The sequence below is a fragment of the Balearica regulorum genome, chromosome 3 (assembly GCF_011004875.1).
Source record: "Balearica regulorum gibbericeps isolate bBalReg1 chromosome 3, bBalReg1.pri, whole genome shotgun sequence".
NCBI lineage: Eukaryota > Metazoa > Chordata > Aves > Gruiformes > Gruidae > Balearica > Balearica regulorum.
This window is the reverse complement of record NC_046186.1, coordinates 39,732,559-39,749,816: the sequence shown is the minus strand read 5'-3', so window position 1 is coordinate 39,749,816 and position 17,258 is coordinate 39,732,559. Positions and strand designations below refer to the sequence as shown.

Below are 17,258 nucleotides of genomic sequence, written 5' to 3'. Positions count from 1 at the left end.
TTTTCCAGTCACCAGGAACTTCACCTGACTGCCATGACTTTGGAAATACCACGGAGAGTGGCTTGGCAAACACATCAGCCAATTCCCTCAGGACTCTGGGATGCATCTCATCAGGTCCCATAGATTTATGTATGATCAGGTTCCCGATCTTCTCCTACAGTGGGAGGGACTTTGCTCCTCCAGACCCCTGTCTTGCAGTCCATCCACTCAAGAGATGTGGGAAGAGAGGTTGCCAGTGAAGACTGAGGCAAAAAAGTTGATGAGTAGCTCAGCCTTCTCCTTGTCCATTGTTAGCAGTTTGTCAGCCTTGTTCATCGGGGGGCGGCGGGTACGTTTTCTTTGACCTTCCTTTTTTGGCTGACGTACCTGTAGAAGCCCCTCTCATTATTCTTTGCATCCCTTGCCAAGTCCAGATCCAACTGCGCCTTGGCCTTCCTGACCCCATCCCTACACAACCGGGCAGCGTCCCTATACTCTTCCCAGGATACCTGTCCCTGCTTCCAGTGCCTGTGAATTTCCTTCTTGCCCTTCAATTTGACCAGAAGGTCTCGACTCAGCCATGTCGGTCTCTTGCCTTCCTTTCCTGATTTCTCACACCTGGGGATTGAGAGCTCTTGTGCTCTATGGAAAGGGTCCTTAAAGATCTGCCAGCTCGGTTCTGCTCCCTTGTCCCTGAGGGCAGTTTCCCAGGCGGTCCTATTGACTAACTCCTTGAAGAGCTGGAAGTTTGCTTTCCTAAAGTTCAGGGTCCTACCTTTACTCTTCACCTGACCCATATCCCTCAGGACTGTGAACTCCACCAGTGCATGATCACTGCAGCCCAGGCTGCCTCCAATCTTGACATCACAGATTAGCTCACTTGCATTGGAGACCAACAGGGTCCAGTATTGCATCCCCTCTGGTAGGGCTGTCTATTACCTGGCTTAAGGAGTCTCCTGGATTGCCTACAGCTCACTGTGCTACTTTACCAGCAGATGTCAGAGTGGCTGAACTCCTCAAGCAAGCCAAGAGTCTGAGAGCATGACGCCTCCTGTAGCTGGAGTAAGAAGGCTTGGTCAATAGGCACCCCTTGATTGGGCAGCCTGTAGTAGCCACCAGCCTCAAGGTTCCCTTTGTTGCCTCAGTGTCCAATTCTCACCCATAAGCTTTCAACCTGCTCGTGATTATTCTTGAGAGACAGCTCTTCACACTCTATGCATTTCTTGGTGTAGAGGGCAACACCTTCACCCCTCCTTCCTCGCCTGTCCCTTCCGAACAGCCTGTAGCCATCAATAGCCACACTCTGGTCTTGGCATTCATCCCACCAAGTTTCAGTAATGGTGAGTAGCTTTCTAGCAGCACAGTGGCTTCCAATGCCTCCTGTTTGTTGCCCATGCTGTGTACATTGGTATAGAGGCACTTCAGCTGGGCTGTCAGCCATGTGACCTTCTTAGAGGAACACCCCTTAATTCCCTTGAGGTATTTCATTGGTGTTTCCCTGTTGGCTTCTATTACTTCAGGAGCTCCATTTCCGAGTGATCAAGTGAGATTCTGATCTCAACAGCTGAGAGGTCCTCCGGTAAGCTTAAAATACATTTATTCTTGTGTAAGTAAGTGACTTATTATTCTTGTGCAAAGCATTGGTAGCATAACACACCAAGGAGACAAGAGTGAGTGGGTAAGGGAAACTTGTGAATGGAGCACCAATACTCTTCTTGAAAACATGCGAGTGCTGGCAAGCATAAGAAGTTTAAATCTCATTCCCCCTTTCTGTAGTTCCTCTTAGTGAATTTGCTATTGTAGACAAAAGAGGTAGTGTCTATTTCCATGAGATAATGCACCTGAAATTCTAAAAGTAGTCTGTAGTCGCCCAGTTTCAGTGCAATTCTGGTTACAAGGACATAGGAGTTTTGGTTTTACTTCACTGAGATCAAGGACTAAATTCAATTTTTTCTTCATACACACTATTTTGGAGAAAGCATCAAACCAAGACCACTGTTCTTAAATATGGCCTATAAATCCATAGTCTATAAATGCTTAGTGATTGTTGTGTTATCAAAGCATGTGCAAAGGAGTAGCTGCAATTCTGTGTTGTTCCATTAGGAACTTCCTTTTACAAGTGCTGCAAGTCATTCAGAAGTGAAGTGGGAGTGCCCTCTTGTGTTTACAGAAGAATGATCTTGATGGTCATCTCATTCAAAAATCACAAAGTGGGGAAAATTTATCCACTCCTGTATCGAGCATTGGTCTCCCAGACTGGCTGTGGGCCAGGTGTAAATGTCTGATCAGCATTGCAAAACATATTGCTTACGAGTTCAAACAAGGTTTCAGCCTCTTGTCTTGTCATGCAGCACCCTACAGCGCGTTTCTGCTTCACCTTCTGCTGCAACTTTCCAAAATCTCTGTGTGCGGGCCCACGGCCCCGTCCTACGCAGGGTGTGGAGGAACATGGGCAAGAGCCACAGGCTGCCTCTGCATGCTGTTCCCTCCCAGTGCCTACGAGGTGAGTCTTGCCTCTGTTGCAGAAATGTGGGTATAAAGTAAGAACAAGTTACTGCAGATCCTAGCGTGGTCTGTGGTAACTTAAAATGGGGAGACAAGGAGGAGAGGGACCTATTGAGCTGGACCCACAGGACTCCTAGAAGGAGAGGACCTGTAATTTCTTAGTCTGCTTCTGCCTATCTGGTGGGCTGGATAAGGTTTTCGAATGCTTGGACACTCCTAGTATAATATGTATTCATTATGCTAAAGCTATCTTGTTTTATCCCTTCCTTGCATGTGAGAGACAAACCCTACAATCAAGCTGTGCCACCAACTCCCACTGCAGGCCATGGAAACAATTTAAACATGCCAATAAACTGCAAGACCTTCAAGAGAAATGAAACATATCAATTAACATTTCCTGAAGTGAGATCCACTCCTCTCTTCATATCTACTTATGCAAGACTAAGTACATGCCTGAGTAACCCAAGTAAAGAAGAGAAAGAAAAATAAAGGAAAATGAAAGAAATGTGACAAAACACTTGTTTTAAATGCCGTGTTGGCCCAATGAACTAGCATAATTTCAAGTAGATTATCTGACACTTAAGACACCATAAAGCAGCACTGAAGAGCTTCCTTCTTCAATAGTGCTTAAAAAGTTCATTTTTCGTTCTTATAAAACAGACCGCTATCATTAAAGCATTTTTTTTAGTTCAGGTGATACAACTAATAGCACACTGGTAGCTTCTGAAGTTCTCTTTGCTTTTCCATTGCTTTAGAGGATTGCTCCACAGCTCCTGTTGAATTCAGCCGAAAGGTTGTATCATGCCTAGTCCATGGATCAGTGACATTTGTATTACATGGCTCTGTAACCAGTATGTCAATGAAAAGGTGTTGGTGGTCTCTTTCCCATGTGAGTACAATGTCAGGAATTGCCAAATGGACTAAGTGGGATGCCCACAGCTAGAAGAGGCCACATCAAGACTGAAACACTTAAGACACCTACAGGGAACCTGGGATTGTATCTCCTAGATGGTCTAGGAGGAGATAAATATGAAAAAGTAGGTGGGTGCTCCTGCCACTGGTACCAAGTATCCCATGCACTGTGGTGCAGAGTGCATGACAGGGAAGGAACTTTATTATCTGGTAAGGATATGATCCCTCCAAGGAGGATGGCAATACTCAACGTGTCTGTATGCAAACAGCCCTTTTCATCTTGGACATAACCCCGGTGCAGGGCAACCGGCACTAGTCAGGGACATACAATAACTCTGGCAACCGTGTCAGCTCCTGTGGGAATAGTCAGCTGCATTATAGCAAGTGTTAATGGTTTGCACTGTGCATGCAGCTACCAGGACCATGCACCAGCTTCTCCACCCCCACCTGGCATCCTGACCTCCCCTACGCAACACCAGGCTGCCCGTGCGCAGTGGGCTGCTTGCCTCTCCCAAGACCAGGTAGTGGCCAGACCTTTTTATATCTCACAGGCTTCCACCTAGGAGCTGCTCCAGATGAGGTTGAGGGTCAACTGCTCTTCCCTGGTGGCCTGCTCTCAGATCAGATCATTGACCTCTCTGAAAACTCCCCCAGCACTGTTTCTTGAGAAGGAATAGAGAATCTCAGCAAGTGCATCTCCTGGTCATCCATTCCTGGCTCCCAAGAGGACCTGGCTCAGGGATCACAAAGGATGCTGATGGGTGTGCACACTGAGACTCTGGCAGCAATTGGAGATTAAGGATTGCCAGAGGATTCATGTCTGTAATAGGCCGCCAGCTCAAGCTTCATACCACAATTTCTCTGCTCTGCAAGGACACCTGCGTTTAGAAACACTGCACGCTCATTACCTGTAGCAGAGCAATTGCTTCTTGTCATATGAACTACATAAATAAATCTCATCTGCCTATTAGCTGCATGTTTGGTAGCCAAGCAGAGCATGTTCCCAGTGCCAACAAGGAGTGGCAGCATTGTCCCATACTCTCCCTACACAGTATGTAAAATTGAAGATCAGAAAACAGGATGGCCTTGTCTTATTTTACCGTCCATTGTTGACCAGGCAGAGAGAGCATGCAACTTCTGAAAAGCCCAAGTCTTTCCCCTTGTTGCCCAGAGAGCCTGGGTGAGCTCCTTTGAGTTCTAGGGAATAACCAAGAGAGCACAACCAGGCAAAGCAGGTCAGAGTGTAGCAGGGCCTTCAGCAGGAGGCACCTTGTCCGAGTACTTTCATTGTAACAGAAGGACACAGCCCCACCAGCATCAAGAGCTCAGCTACCAGCTCCAGTCAGGAATATCAGGAGGGAACGTGAGCTTGGGTACATGGTAAGAATTTGCAATGCTGTAAGTTCCCTCCTAGGAAGTCAGCAATACATTAGGTTACCTTCTCTTCAAGTTCACAAATTATTTATACAACTGAAGTGGCCAATTTGTGTTTTTTAAGGAATATTATCACAGTTATAGGACTAACTATGCTGCCCTCCTCTTTCTGTTCTTTATGAATACAGCCCTCCACCTTCAAAAACCGGACAGACTAATCCTACATATCCTAGGGCAGAGCATGACAATTGTCTTGCTCTTTAGTAGGGCCAGCCATAAGCTGTACTGCTCTGAATATCAACTGTCCATATAATTTAATTGTACTTAGATAGATAAGATTTCCTTACAGTACAAGAGTAAATAGCAGCAAACAGTAGAAGAACAGACTTCTTAAACCTCAATTTTGTTTATTTTAATGGTAGAATTCTTGCATTCAGGCATAGTTAAATAGGTGCTACTCTGCATTTTGGAGAGATCGAGCGTGAGGTTTCACATCATATTTATAGCTGCCCAAGTATTAGCTGCTGCCAGGGGACATCACTCTGCTCAACTCCTCCCCAGCCCAGGGTGTGTGCTCCCACCACTTCCCTTCTGTTAAAGCTAGTGGTTAGGTGGTTACAGAGTGAGTCACTTCAGGTGGCTGATTTGCTAGAAAACTAAAGCTGGAAAAAAAAAAAAAAAAACAAAACCAAAACCCAAAAAAAGTTTTCTATGGCACTAGGTAGCTGCTTGTAGCAGCGTGACAATTAGTGTGTAGTGGTGACAGGGGAGGAGGGAAGAACAGGGTGATCCCTTTCAGCATCAGCTCTACTTAAAGTTAAAACACATATATAGAAAGTGCTGTTTGATCTCTGCCTGTATGAGAACAACTGAGCCAAGATACACTCACAAAACCTGCTAACACACTATCCTGTCCTGGAAAGCTTGCCATTTTTAAGAACAAGACAACATAGAAACAAAATTCTACAATAAAAGATTTGAGAAATACCTGTGTCTACACAAGTTTCCTAAAAGGAAAGATGCACCATTCAAAGTGAAACCTTGATAGAAAATTACATCTATTAAAATTAATAATTAGCACTGTAGATAATGCAGTCACATTTTCCTACATCTTTACTATTTAAAAAAAATATTTCTGTTTTAATACACATACTATGAGTAAAATAATATGTATGTGTATTTTATTTTCTTACTTTATCAAATGAAACATTCCAAGCAGTGAAAGAAGTTTCCAAGAAATCTCCACTTCAAAAGGAGTGCCTCTTTCTTACCCAGAGATCTGTACTGATCATATCCAGATTCAACTCCAGATACCGGAATGCAGTTTAACAACTTGTTGTTATTGTTCACATGATACTTTGTTTTAGAAAGAGCAAATTGAGTATGTGTTGTTTTTCCTGATTCTGTATAGGGTGTGATTATAGGGTATTTTAATTGTAAGCAAGCATCTGAAAGATGGCAATATTAAGAACAGTTTTGGTTAAAAAAAATCAAAGAGCTCAGCAGTCTTGTCATGTCTAAGAACTCAGAGGTAGCCTTTTGTTAAGGAACGTGAAGATATATTTCCTATTTAGAAGTAAGTTTGACACTCAATTTGTCAAGGCTATATAAATATGACAGAAAGGCCTTTTTTCCCTGTGCCTTGTCAATGAATGAAGTGACTGCAAGTGATATTAATTAACAGCTGGGTCCTACAACTATGAGAAGAATATTAAATAGCAGGTTGTTCTTCTATCTTTCCACAGTACTTCCACTTCAATGCTTTCATCTCATCTGAGGCTGTTCATCTCATCTCTTAAGGGTGAGCAAAAGCCAATAAGATAAGCAGTAACTATACAGCAATTAAATGAAGCATATTATCTTTCAGTAATACGTTGTTCATGCAGAATAATACAAAAGAGATTAAAACACTGAAAGATGATGTTCCCAAGCACTAACAAAGACTCAGACTGAAATTTACCTCAAGTATTTTAACAATAGAAGTTACAATTATGTACTCCTGGAGACAGTACACAGACTTACTTTGGTGAACAGAGGAAAAATCAGCTAATTTAACTTAAAATTCTTAATATTAATTAGTTTGGCTGTCTTAATACACCATTTTTATTGCTTCTTTTAAATAACTAAGTGCAGAGGGTTTGGTTTTTTTCTTGTATAAAGCTTAGTTATGCTTCACTGTTAATTTTAGCCATATATAACCTATTAGATTATGACAATAAACCAAATGTGTCAGCATAAGCAACCACTGTACATTTAGAAACTCTATCTTTGAAGCTGAAACCCCAAATATCCACCACAGCTGTACTCAACTTCAGAAAGGGGAGATACCTAAAAATAAAGATGCTTGTTAAAAACAAAACTAAAAGGAACATCTATGCACATTAAATCCTCGCAAGTGGTATGAAGACAAACTGAGAACACTATCTTGCAAGCACAAAATCACCATTCAAGAGACTTGAAAAAGGGCAAAAGGAAGCCTACAACAGTACATGCCAGTATAATGGTGTTTAGTCTATCAAAACTAATAACATATCCCCTTTCAAATTCATGAGGCGCAGGAAGTCTGTTCAGAGACAATTAGGCCATGCAATTGCATTAATTTTTTTGCTCCTGTGATAAGTCTGGAAGATCTGGGGAAATTCCCCACAACACACCACTTTTGAGGCATTCATCAAAGAAGTTGCTTCGAACTTCTTGAAGATGCTGCAGTTTCAACAGGATCAGATGATGCTCTAGAGGAACCCAATGAAACATGTGAACTGCTCAATGTGGTGTGTGAACTCTCAAGTGAAATTGCTCAATGTGGTGCTAAAGAAGGGCAAGTACCAAACAGGATTATACAGTTTTGAAAAGGTTCTGTTGAAATCCAGGAAACTACAGCCCACTAAACCTGACATCTGCACCAGGCAATTAAATAAAATCTTCATATAAAAAGCAGAACTAGTGTGCTTCTGGATAAATATGATCTGTAAGGCAAAGGTCAGAACGCTTGATAAACTCACATTATGCTTCTCATCAGCAAGGGTATGATAACATGACCTGGTGCAGAGATTCCCCTGCAGTCCCTGGAGAAGACCATGGTGAGGCAGGCTGTCCCCTGTGGCCCATGGAGGATGATGGTGGAGCAAAGATCCACCTGCAGCCTGTGGAGGACCCCATGCCAGAGCAGGTGGATGCCCGAAGGAGACTGTGACCCCATGGGAAGCCTGGGCTGGAGCAGGCTCCTGGCAGGACCCATGGCCCCATGGAGAGAGGAGCCCACACCAGAGCAGGTTTGTGGGCAGGACTTGTGACCCCATGGGGGACCCATGCTGGAGCAGTCTGGTCCTGAAGGTCTGCACTGTGTGGAAGGGACCCATGCTGGAGCAGTTCTTCATGAGCAGTCTTCATGACCCATGCTGGAGCAGTTCAGCCCGTGGGAAGGACTCACATTGGAGAAGTTGGTGGAGGACTGTCTCCTGTGAGAGGGAGAACACTGGAGCAGGGGAACGATGAGAGGAGTCCTCCCCCTGAGGAGGAAGGAGCAGCAGAAACACCGTGTGATGAACTGACCGCAACCCCCATTCCCCATCCCCCTGTGCTGCTCAGGGGAAGGAGGTAGAGAAAATTGGGAGTGAAGTTGAGCCTGGGAAGAAGGGAGGTGTGGGGGAAAGATGTTTTAAAATTTGGTTTTATTTTTCATTACTCTGATTTGATTGGTAATACATTAAATTAATTTCCCCAAATTAAGTCTGTTTTGCCCATGATGGTAATTGGTGAGTGATCTCTCCCTGTCCTTATCTCAACCCACGAGCCTTTTGTTATATTTTCTCTCCCCTGTCCAGCTGAGGAGGGGAGTGACAGAGCGGCTTTGGTGGGCACCTGGTGTCCAGCCAGGGTCAACCCACCACAGTGGGGATAACAGCAACACATGAAATTCAACATAGATCAATATAAAGCACTGCTCATTGAGAAAAGCCAACACAACTGCCAATGTAAAATGATGGGCTCTGACCTTCATTGCTCAGATGTGAGATCCTGCAGTTATGACAGACAGTTCTGTGGAAACATCAGCTACATACACAGTGATAGTGAAAAAAGGAAACCAAAGTTTAGGAAGTGCTAGGGAACAAAGAAGAAAACACAGCACATCATCACAGTTCTGCATAAGGCCATGTTGTACCTGCTTCTTGGATACAGTGTCCACTCTGGGACTCCCATCTCAAAAAGAAACAAGAAAAAGTTTGGAGAAGAGCAATTAGAGTAAGGTCAAAGTTAGAAACTGATTCCCATATGAGGAATGATTAAGCAAATAAGGTTTCTTCAACCTGAAGAAGAGATTGGGTGGGATGGAGGGATTAATGAGGGGATGACTGCAGGGGGATGGATTGCCCACTGCTTCTTCTAAAACTGTGCAATGAGCTAACAGACAGAGGGTACAAAGCAAACTAAAGGAGGTGCATTCTCCTGTAATGCTAATCAAGCTGTGGCACTCGTTGTTACTGTGAATGCTAAAATTTTATAAAGGCTATGGGGAAGACCGGACAAATTTATGGGTAGCAAATTAATGGCGGATTGTTACATTCACACACACACACAAAAATCCCACAACACCCTCTAGGAGGTATCTGAGTTTTATATTCCCAGAGGCTGGGCAAATATCCAGGGAAGGATCTCTACGTGCTTGTTCTATCCCTGCTCCCCTCCCTAGGCACTTACTTTTGGCTACAGTTGGAGGCAGGATACTGGGGGGGTGGACCTCTGGTCTGATCCTGTACAGCTGTTCTAATGTTTTTGTGATCTCATTTATCACAAAATAAGCACTTGTCTTTCTGTGACACTAAAGTGACTAAAAATTCAAAGAGAGAGAGTTGAGAAGTTTAAATAAAGAATTCTGGTCTCTGTCAAACATTAAAAACAGGGTCAAAATCATAATCTAAGTGAAATTGTTTCCCAACTCATGCATTTTATGATGCATAATGTGAAATATGGCAAAGTCAGCTCAGGATTTTACAATGTGTACTATCTGTTCTGAGAAGGAAGAAATTAAAGCTGCATACAATAGACTTCCTGCTGGGAAGGTGAGAGGGGAGGGGAAACTCAGCATCCCAAAGGATGCACTGGTAACAACCCCAAACCAAACCAAGAGATGTGAGTCATCAAAGCTGCAAAGCTATTGGAAAAAATCCAGGAAGCCAGACTTAAAATAGGAACAGAAGGGAAGTAGGGGGATACAGAAATAAAGAGAAGAACAAGAAGAGAAAGAAATCATTTAAAACAAGAAAAGAGAATGTTGAGAGAGATGCCTGCAGCTGAAAAGCTCTGGAGGTAGCCACACCACCAGCCCTTCAGGCCAGCACATATTTGTGTGGGCCTCAAAAGGGGCGATCTGATATGCCCCCAGTAGCTCATAACCAGCACTTCCTTCCGCCAGTGCTTACACTGTGCGTGAATGTGCAGCTGTGTGGTGAGCTAAATTCAGAAGCAATTAATCTATAAAATAACACTTTATGGCAACCAGGCTTACAGTTCAGACTAGCCTTAGGATGTCTATGCGGAGTGGAGCTTGAAGATCAGGTGTTGCTCTACAGGTTGCACCCAGATCCGGACACCTGGGATTTAGGTTAAAGATGTGGAAGCCTGAAGGAGGGAAAAGAAAGCACCTGAGATGGTACCTTACTTTTTAATATAATCTGTAATTGTGGTGTACATTTTTATTTTGTTTTGGTTAACTTTTTTCAGCCTTGTAATTGTAATTGTTGCCTACCCACAACACAGATGTACTTCACTTGACCTACCAGCTTGTCCAGTGCTAGTAGATGTAGGTGATGCTGAGAAATATGAGGCACATTTCTTTGGGGATAAAAGGTTTGCATACAGTGTGCATTCAGGCACTGCTAGTAAACCTGTGCCCTACCATCTAACTGAGAGATGAAGAGTTTCTTCAGCCAAATGACAAAAGCTGGTGTGCGATAACATTGCAAGATGCAAGGCTCCCTACAGTAAGTGCACACCTATGTTTCTCTTGCAAAGCTCACAACACAGAACAGTACCCTGCAGCCCTGGACAGGCCCTTAGTCACCTCATTATTTATAGCTGCCTTATTATCAATTGCAAACTAAAAGAGTACTCATTCATGCTTATGAAATGTACTTTGGGCTTAAATTACAAGTGTCTCTATTTTTCCCCCTGAAAAAAAATTCCATTCTTCTCAATGGCGTGCTGTGGAAAAGACATCATTATTTAGCACTTCAGAAAGGAATGGTAAGAAGCTGCCTTCTTTCTTTAGGGCTAATCCAGTTATGATTAATGGCTGTGAATAATCATAGAATCATAGACCGGTTTGGGTTGGAAGGGACCTTAAAGATCATCTGGTTCCAAGCCCCCTGCCATGGGCAGGGACACCCTCCACTAGACCAGGTTGCCCAAAGCCCCATCCAACCTGGCCTTGAACACTTCCAGGGAGGGGGACTCCACAACTTCTCCGGGCAACCTGTTCCAGTGCCTCACCATCCTCACAGTAAAGAATTTCTTCCTCATATCTGGTCTAAATCTACCCTCTTTTAGTTTAAAGCCATTACCCTTTGTCCTATCACTACAAGTTCTTGTAAACAGTCCCTCCCCAGCTTTCCTGTAGGTCCTCTTCAGGTACTGGCAGGCTGCTAGAAGGTCTCCCTGGAGCCTTCTCTTCTCCAGGCTGAACAACCCCAACTCTCTCAGCCTGTCTTCACAGGAGAGGTGCTCCAGCCCTCTGATCATCTTTGTGGCCCTCCTCTGGACTTGCTCCAACAGCTCCATGTCTTTCTTGTACTGGGGAAATGTACTTTGCTTATCTTTAACCCTGATGTCACTAAGGAAGGATGGGTTAACATTTTCAGTGCCACATGGCAAACAGGTTTTGGTGCCTTTTGAATAGGTCACATGGATAGGTAACGGTGTAAACTGCTTGCCTGTGGCTAAGTTCAGCTGCTGAGCCTGCCCGAAGCACCAGCAACTATTCCCTCAGGCTTATAACTTCATGCTCTCTTACTGAAAGGGCAGCTCGAACAAGTGCAGGTAGGAGGCACTTGGAGAAAAAGGCAGTATGTAGACCTTTCTCCTCATGGCTCTACAGCAGGAAAGGTGGTGGGTTGGCTGCAGCTTGTAGTCTGCCATTTGGGTCATGCTGCTTGCAGTCAAGAGGAAGATTTCAGACAGGTAAAATGGGATGTGGAAGAAGAAAAGCAGAGAGAAAATGAGTGCCATCTCCTGCCATGGGCTGCAGAAGAAAACATGCTTGAAATTTGTCAACTATTTAGTTTTCCTGGTAGTATTAATAGCAATAATTTTAGGAATAAAATTGCCAGATATTTTAGCACTTTACAACTCACTTTTCTAGACTGCCTTTATCTGCTCCATCAGTTAGGCCCTTCTATTGAGAGTCCATCTTGTGGACCATCGGTTTTTGTAGTATTCTTAGCAACTTGTCAAAACACCAAACAATTTTTTTGAGCTTTTCTTCACCCTTCCTTGTTTTTGCTGATTTCCTCAACTAAGTTGATTGATATGCTAAACCCCTCAATAAACAGGCAGAAGAAAAAAGTTAGACTATTTATAAACAACTAGTGAGAACCTCCATAAATTGAGAACTTAGGATGTGGTTTCACAGCAGTGAAATCCAGGCTGCAATGCTCCTGCCATCCCTGCTATAGCCCTGACACCTGATCCCACTCCTTTTACTAGCACTTCCACAGCAGTACAGGAGGTTGATTCAGCTGGAGACTAAGCTGCTTTCTGACTCAGGTGCAACTGTACAACTTCCAGTGGCTAAAGCTGTGCCGGGACTGGGGCAGCCCATCTTAGGTTCACTGTGGAACAGTGTCCTTAGACTTTCTAGAGTGACAAACTGCAGAAAGCTTTCTGTCTGTTGTCAGTAGGAGGAGATTTTTCAGCCCTCATGACTTGTAATGTTATACAGGCATAAAGCACGGAGTACTATTTCCATAAAGGGAAAGGGTGTGCATGTGGTTAAGGTTTCAGAGACATCTAATTAGAGACGAAGGAAAGTTGAAACATTCAGGCATAGCTATAGGTGAACCATTTGGAGCCCTAGAAAACAGCAACAGAACATTTAAGAAACAAGTACCCAATGAAAAAGTTTTCCTAAGTTTGGGAGGCGGAGCTGTACCAGGTTCCTGCCTTCACTTGCTAGCTCTGCATTTTATGCAAACCCCCTGTAATGCAAAACGTAGAAACAGAACCGGGACCACATGCCAGACTCGAGTGCTCATTCCATGTTTTCCTTCAGGGCACATCACCCCAGCGAGAGAGAGCACCCCCCTCCCGCTTGCTCCCCTCCGCCCCTGCGCTCCTGCCTGCTCGGAAGGCAGGCAGCCAAGTCTGCAGCGGCCGCTGACGGCCTGCGGCGTGGGCCCCGGGGTGAGGGGTCCGGGTGAGCCCCGGGGCGGCTTCAGTCACCGCCGCTCAGCAGGTGCGGAGCCGGAGTGAGGGCACCCGGCCAGGGGAGCGCTCCCACGGGGCGCCCCGAAGCGCTGCCCGCTCTACAGCGAGCGGGGCGGGGCGGAGCGGAGCGCCTCGCCCTCAGCGGGCTGCAGCCGGCCTGCGCGGAGAACACGTCAGCAGCCGCGGGCCCGCCAACGGCTTCGCCACCCGGGGACAGGCGAACGCGAGGCTGAGTAACGACCCCACCGCGCGCTCACGCGCGCCCCAAACAAAAAGGCGCACCCTCGATCGAGGTCTTCGGGGTCACCGCCCCTCGGCTCCCGGGGAGAGGGGCGGGGCCAGCCTCGTTCCCACCCCACAGCGTTCCTATAAAACTGGCGAGCGCCCCCTCACCCGTTCTTTTCCTGCGGAGCGTTGGCACGGGAGGTAGGGCGGCTGGGGCTGCGGTCTGCGGCGCTTCCCGAGCGGGGCGGGAGGGGCACCCGGGCTTCAGTTTTGCGCTCGGCTGTTCGGGAGGCTCTCCCGCAGCGCCGCTCGCGTAGCGCTTGAGGCTAGAGCTGGCGGGTGAGGCTAGAGCCGAGCGCAAGTCTACCGCGGGGCCGGGGCCGCGGTGTACGGCGCCCCGCTCCAGCCGCGGCGGCGAGGGGACGGAGGGGCGGACTGCAGGTCCCGGAATGCCTCGCGGCTCGGCGGGGAGGGAGGTGGGAGCGCGGCGCGGGGCCAGTTCCTTGCCGGAACCGTTGTCCTGCGGCGCGGGGCACTCTGGGATGGGTAGCTGGCGGCGCGCGTGGGCGGCGGGTTACCATTTTGCCCTGGCGCGGGCGGTGCCCGGCGAGGCGCTGCCTGGCCTGCTCCATTTTGATCACCGCCTGGCCGGCGCTGGGGGCTGGTGTCCGGTACCTACGGGGGCTAATGAACCACTGTTGCCCGCCAGTGGCATCAGCTGGGGCCGGGAGCAGCCCCTTGCCTGGACGATGCAGCCTCTTACTTCACTCAGTTGTCGTTTGAATTAGTACTTCGAATGTCACCTAATGCTCAGGAATGAGATCGAGCTTTAACGTCACGATTAGAATGAGGTGTTATAGGGAAGAGGGCTTCTTGAAATAAGGTGAAGTTGCCTTGTTCATTTGACATAGGGTTGGGGTACACATTTGCGTTGCCCGTATGTGCTTCAGAGGGCTCGGCCGTCTGCATCAGGGGGTTGTCCTACAACAGAAGACTTGAAAAAATACAGTTACTGTGAAATCCACATATTGTGCAAAGAAAAAAAACAAGCACCACAATCTTTGCGAACTTTGCCTGTTTTTAATGTGAGTCATGAGATTACTTTAACTATTGATGTTTCCTTTTCTTTTTCCTAGGCAATGAGACAGCAGAATAAAGGGAGATTTAGTTAAAAAAATAACACCCACCCCCCAACTTCCTGTGGCCTTAAAATGCCTTTTTCTTCTCTTGTAATGCTAATGTCATTGAACTCTAGTCCTTCTGGAATAACGGGCGGTATAATAAACAAATACAGCTAGGATTCTAGGTTCTAATCTGCAAGCAAAGATTAGGAGATGGTTGCGTTCATGTAGGGAGTTGTTGAGTGCATTTATTCTGTGTTGAATTAGCTTGTCTAATGATAGCCTGAGTCACATGTTACATTACCAAACAGTAAGTTTTTGAATCTTTACAAGCTGTTAGTAACCCTTGGTTATTGGGTGTAATAAACAAGCTTAACTCAAGACTTCCCATAGCTTAAATTGTTTTTGTGATCTGATACAAAACATGTTTAATAACTTAGCTTTAATGAACTGCTATGTTTATTTGATCTATGTAGTGCAAAGTGAGAAACATTATTATTAGAAGCTGCATATTTTAAGTATTGTATATGACAAAACAAATACTTTGTCATGTGTTTCTTTGGATAGTGAAGTTGGTAGCTACAAATACTTGCTATGTGGTTAAAACTGAATTCTAACTGAAATTAGTGCTTATACTGAAAAGGACTGAAACCTTGAGCTGATGAATTTTTGCTTAAAATCCTTTGGACTAAAGTTTAACAGTGGGTATGTGCAGTTATTTCTACAATTCTTTTAACATGGGATTTCCAGTGAATGTAACTCATAACTCCTTTGTTACTTAAAACTGGCTGCATTTATTGCTGCTTTGTAAAAGGCCTCATGCAAACCTAAGATGTACTTAACATATTATTGTTTCTGAGGCTTGAGAGCTTGTTGATGAATGTTCTCTTGTAATGTGTGTGACTTTGTGGCCTGGTAATAAGAATCTACTGGTTTCAAGTGTTAAGTTTGTTTACTGTTTGTTTTTAGGTATGATGGAGAGGAAGCTTTCAGTGGTGTCCAGTACATTGTACAGACGTGTTAAGGTAATGGCTCTGGATTTTTTAATTTTGTTGCTCTAGAAGTAACACTGCATTTCTATCATTGATCAAGATAATAAATGCTTCCATTTCTTACTTGGTTTCCATATTTTTGTCTGCCAAAAAGTATGGAATGTGTTAAGTGCCAGAGGGTTGTCATCTTTATATGGCTATGAGTGGGACAAAAATGAAAACCAGTTACAGTATGTTGCATTTGCATAGTCTGAATCAAACTGATGAGTAATTATTTGATGATTTTTTTTGAGTTCTTCACTGAGTTAAGGTCACTTGTTCTCATTTCTTTTGCTGCAGCATTTAAATAAGCATGAAGACCCACATGATAAATCACTTGGCTAACTTGTGCTAATTTACACTGATCTTGCAGATTATGCAAGTTAGCTCTCTGGCCTTGGGTGTGTATTGGGGTTAATGTGAATCTATGTACGTGACCAAATTTGAATATAATTATCGAGATAATCCTGCAAACTGTGGACAGACAGAACTATTGCATTGTGAACAAAGGCATGGTCACTCATAGATATTTTTGAAATAGAAGCTTGAATGTCTTGGTTCTTCAGACATCATAATGGTTGCAAAAGAGTCCAAAACCAATTCAGGCTTTCTGTTTCCCTAGTGCACATAAAATTTCAACTTGTTGGGTATTGAAGGCTGTTCTAGACAAATACTGAATTGTATGGAAGAACTGAATTTTTAGTCTTTGGTGATTGTTCCTGATGTAGTAACATGAGAGATGATGCTAGACCACAGCAAGAAACATTTTCTACTTTAAAAGATAACTTTTGTTTAATTTCAATTTTAGCCTTTCATGGAAGCATCATCAGAAGTAGAAGAATACTTGGTACACACAAGTGGATTTTCCTGAAAGCTATGTATGTTCTGAATGATCAGTGGGGATAAATTAGTATGATAAATTATTGAAATATATGTATGATCAAATTAGGAGTATCATTAGCTTTAAAATTGAGGTATCATACTTCAGGCACACTTGATGTGATCTAGAACTGGGTAGGCTGGGGAGTTGTTGAATAGTTTATTTGGGTCACTGTCCAAGGAGCTGGTGAAATATGCCTGTCTGAAGTGTGCATACTAAATCTGACAAAGATTGCCTCAAGATGGCCTTTAATTGTGAATTTGTAGCTTTTCAGGAGATAGTATAAGAAAATGTTTAGGCAAAGAAAACAAAGTATAGTTGATATTCTCACCTTTTGGAAATGCTAAGAAATAACTTCAGAATATGTATTGAATTTCATTTGACTCAAATGCCTGCAACCAGTGGTTGGGAGGAAGGGGGATCCACGAGAGTAAAACTTGGATGTTCTTAATGGGTTGTGCTATATTATGCATGGACATGTTGTAATTGATTGTTCTACTCAAATTTCTAGAATGGCATGAGAAGTTTCTAGTAATGGGAATGGCAGGTGTCCTGATGAAAGATTTCCTGGCAACTGTAGTACAACAGATAGAGGTAACATTTATTAAGCTGCTGAAATTTTTTTGTTAATTGCAATGTATTCCCTGTTCAGTATATCTGCATATGAAAGACACAAAGCTTATTTTGTAGAATATATGAATTGCTTTGCAGTTCCGAGTCATTGATATTTTAAGTGGTGAATCATGATGAAACTGCCAAACCTGATATGTTGATGAGAAACTTCATACGGATCTGGCTACTGAGATGAAA

At 44.3% G+C, this 17,258-nt stretch overlaps 1 protein-coding gene and 1 non-coding gene across 2 annotated transcripts in view; both read left to right on the top strand.

The window, feature by feature from the left end:
• Positions 1-15,413: 15,413 nt before the first annotated feature.
• Positions 15,414-17,258, top strand: part of SYNCRIP (synaptotagmin binding cytoplasmic RNA interacting protein) — a 46,263-nt gene continuing 44,418 nt past the window's right edge. Inside the window, exons 1-3 of the mRNA XM_075747642.1 lie at positions 15,414-15,562; positions 16,377-16,446; positions 16,960-17,042. The gene's annotated coding sequence lies outside the window, so the exon portion shown is untranslated. The remainder of the gene's footprint in view (positions 15,563-16,376; positions 16,447-16,959; positions 17,043-17,258) is intronic.
• LOC142601466 (small nucleolar RNA SNORD50) lies at positions 17,188-17,254 on the top strand. Its single transcript, XR_012835025.1, has one exon. It is a non-coding gene; the product is annotated as a small nucleolar RNA SNORD50 (small nucleolar RNA).